Source organism: Canis lupus, chromosome 13 (assembly GCF_011100685.1).
Source record: "Canis lupus familiaris isolate Mischka breed German Shepherd chromosome 13, alternate assembly UU_Cfam_GSD_1.0, whole genome shotgun sequence".
NCBI classification, from domain to species: Eukaryota; Metazoa; Chordata; class Mammalia; order Carnivora; family Canidae; genus Canis; species Canis lupus.
The window spans coordinates 40,069,410-40,073,263 of NC_049234.1; the positions used below are offsets into that span (position 1 = coordinate 40,069,410).

General features: G+C 49.0%; 1 long non-coding RNA gene across 1 annotated transcript; it reads left to right on the forward strand.

Moving 5' to 3' along the window:
• The first annotated feature begins 517 nt into the window (after positions 1-517).
• LOC111098604 lies at positions 518-1,576 on the forward strand. Its single transcript, XR_005368971.1, has 2 exons — positions 518-1,023; positions 1,320-1,576. It is a non-coding gene; the product is annotated as an uncharacterized LOC111098604 (long non-coding RNA).
• The last annotated feature ends 2,278 nt before the right edge of the window (positions 1,577-3,854 follow it).

The window sequence follows — 3,854 nt, forward strand, 5'->3', positions numbered from 1 at the left end:
CTGCAGATTGAGGGTGATGCTTTCCAACATCCCATGTGGTGGTTGTACCCGATGAGGGGATGTACGAGAAAGTGCTTTGTAAAACGGAAAGCCCTGGATGGATGCCACTTGCTACCACGGGTCACTTCACCAGGGAAGTGAGGCTATGCACTTAACTCCCATTGGTTTTCTCCGCCCCTCCTTTGGGTTTGCTAACTTCGAGAAGCCCCAGCAAGGTGTGCCCAAGCGTAGACATACATCATCACCCACCCTAGAAACGGTAGGAAACCCCCCCCCCCCCCGGGCCCTCGAGGACGCATTCGTTGTAACGTTTCTGGGCTTTGTATCAAGTTGAGAACTCACGTCGAGAGGCCTATGCTTGACCAAACTATTTTTTTTCTCACTCTCCCCAGTACCTAAAAAGGATCATATAGTCCTAATTAGGCCTAGAGAGGCCCACAAAACAAATGTGTTTCCAAGAGCTTTGGATTTATGAACTAAAGACTGTAGGCTACTGTGTATTTTAATATATTCAGAGAGACAATTAAGATGACTTTACTTACGGTTCTGGAAAACAGTCTGGGCAGCGTTCAGCTGAGCGTATAGCCGTTCTCTGTCAAAAACCAAACTGGAATGACATTTTTTGGAATCAGCTCGCTCTGTTAAAAGCTACCAACCATCTGAAAACACTCCATGAATTGGGATGAAGTCGTGTAAAGTTTTGTGATCCTCAGGAGAGGAACAAAAATCTGGAGGAAAGTTCAGCTGCCAAAGTGCAGGAGCAGACACCTCACAAAGGAGGGTGTGAAATGGCCTGTGATGCGTGAAAGCGCTTGCCCTCACCGAACAAAGAGATGTCCGTTGAGACAACAGCAGAATGCCTTTACCGGAGATGGACACGAGTCATCTTAATGGTCCCGTGTCCTATCCTGTGCGTGGGAGCGTCACGGCGCAAGACCTCTTTGGATGGCAATCCGGCAAGAGCTGAAATGTATAGATTGGGAAACACCATGAATGAAGGCGTTCACCGCAGTCTTGGTAGTGGTAAGGACATTGGATACACCTAAATTGGGAAAAGCCAAGTGTTCTTTGGTGCTGGGGCCTGGCTGGATCCATAGGGTGGAGCTGGGTGCCGTGGGCTGCACACGCAGTCCAGTCCATCTCCGCGTTGAAAGCCCAGCCCCAGGGATGTTAGGAGGGGGCTCTGGGGAGGTGATTCCGTCAGGACCAGGATGGAAGGGTCCCTGTGGTGGGATTAGCGCCCTCATTAAGGGGGGGAGAGTCAGTGCTCTCTCTCTGCACCCCGCGAGGGGCCAAGGCCAAGACGTGACTCTGTACAGCAGGGGGAAGGCCTTTCCCACATCTCAGCCGTTGGTACCCCGATCTTGGAATCCCAGCCTCCAGAGCCGTGCGAAACACACGATTGTGGTTTGAGCCCGTCCGTGATGCTGTGCACGGCAGCCCAGGCCCGGCGCAGACCCCAACCCGACGTGAAATGTCATGCCATCCATAAATTTCATTATTTTGAAACGTACTTGATAATATGAGGACTATTGTTCTAGAACATTCACTATAATAAAGACAGATTGACAACCTCCATGCTGTGCATCGTGCTGCCTGGGAACTCTACGTAGAAAAGGAAGCGGGAAAGAAAATATAATAAAACGTGAGAGTTACACCATTAGGTGAGGCTATGCGTGGCTTCTGTTTTCTTTATGTATTTTTATATTTTCCAAATTCTGTATAATTAGCATGGATACATTGTTATGTTAATAATCAATAAAAGCGCCGTACTAAGTAGAGCAAATACTCGGCGTCCTCTCAAAACTGTCAGCGGAGACCGACCTGCAGGTGGAGGCCCCACCTGCGCGGCAAGGACGCTCGGTCGGCCAGATCTCCGCCTGTTTCTCCGAGAGGGATTCCAGCTGGAGCAGGACGTGTCGTCGGAGTGAACACAGGCCTTTCAGTTCTGTCAGCATCAAAACCCTATTGAGTAAGTACAACAAGAATTAAAAAGGAAGAGGGTGGAAAAAAAAAAAAACCCTTATGATTTTCCTATGCTTTTTCCGTTTTTTTTCCCCTTTTCCCTTCGCTGTAAATTCTGTTAAGTTTTACCTGTACATTCTGCCCAATTGATATTCTGAAAACGACGATAAAGAGAGTCAGGCATTTGGGACTTTCTTGACAATGTTAATTAAAATGGCCCAGGGAAGACATAACTGAGACATCTTTTTATCTAAGATGGAGATGAAAACCCCGCGTGTTTCTAGGGTTTAACGACACCCGTGTGATCCCATTGTTCCTAGTTCTGCTGACAGAAAGGGCTTTCTCTTTGAAACCAAGTAGAAAGCCACTCAAATCCTATCCAGTTCCCCCTCAAAGTAGGCTAGAAATCACAATGCAGCATCAAAAAGAAAAGAGCTGGTTGGCAGCGGTGCTGGATGTTTCCTGACTGTGTCTCTACGTGCATTTTGCATCCGTCACCCTGTCCTCTGTCCAGGACTGGCCGTTGGGGCCTGCGTGGACGGCCCATGCCTCGGGGATCCCGGTTGGGTTTGGCCGACGGAAGGCCCCGCAGCAGAAGGGGAAAGACCTTCGGGTACTTCCTCCCTGGCCTGTCGGTGGCTGGAGGGCGCAGGGCCCCAGCGCTCTCTGGGTCCGGGCTCGTCCGACGCTCTCTCCTTCAGAGGCGGTCGGAGCGACCTCCTGTTGCCCCTAGCCCACGGGTGTCCTGCCATTCCCTGCTGGCGGGGCCTTGGTAAGTAGGGCCTTCGCCAAACTCTCTTTTATCTCTGTTTTTGAATTTGCCCTCTCTTTCCCGCCAGGATGCTGAGCCTTCCACTAGCTCCTGAGACGGCGCAGCCTCATTCTGTCACGGCTCTCCGCGAGAATATTCTGATAGCCCATTTGACAAGCCCACTTTTCATAATTATATGGTAGGGGGAAGAGTCTGTGGACATCTCACAGTGTGACAACGGTCGGTCTCAAGTGCTCGTCTGGACAATGATGGATCTTAGCAACTGGGTTTCACAACACCCTGCTGGGTCGAAACAGAGGTACGCCGCAGTCCTTGATGAGCACTGACGAAGAACTGAGTTCTGTGCATTAAACACATAATAAGAGTAGATGTGTTATTTTAAAAAGTGTGCCATTTTTACTCACAGACATTCCAGCATGCTTTCTCCAGGCACAGGGAAAGGAAACAGAAAGTTCCAGCAAGTGTACCTGCAATTGCCGGATCCATCATCTACGACACGGCTAGTCCAGAGGAATGGCCCTGGGAATGTGCTCCATATCCTACATGTAAGGGTGGGAAAAGGATGGGAAACTATTGTTGGCTCACATAGCAATTTATTTATTTATTTATTTTAAAGTTTATTTATTTATTTATTTTAAAGATTTATTTATTTATTTATTTATTTATTTATTTATTTATTTATTTATGAGAGACACAGAGAGAGAGAGAGAGAGAGAGGCAGAGAGACAGGCAGAGGGAGAAGTAGGCTCCATGCAGGGAGCCTGACGCGGGACTCGATCCCGGGACTCCAGGACCGCGCCCTGGGCCAAAGGCAGGTGCCAAACTGCTGAGCCCCCCAGGGATCCCCTACATAGCGATTTATTAAGGAATTCCCTGGACTCAGGAGCTCTACTGTTCGTCATCCAAGGTTTTCATTGGCCTGTGCAGTATAGGGTCACTAGTATTCTAATTAATATTCACCAATAGGTGCTTTAGAGGCACTATCTTATTTAGTCCTCATACCTATTCACATCTCACCGATTAAGAGTTCGTCGGTGGGCTGAAAGGGAGACGGGCTTTGAAGCACGTGGCCCACCTTGACCAGGGAGCTCTGGGTTGTGTCCCTTGGTGCAGATGT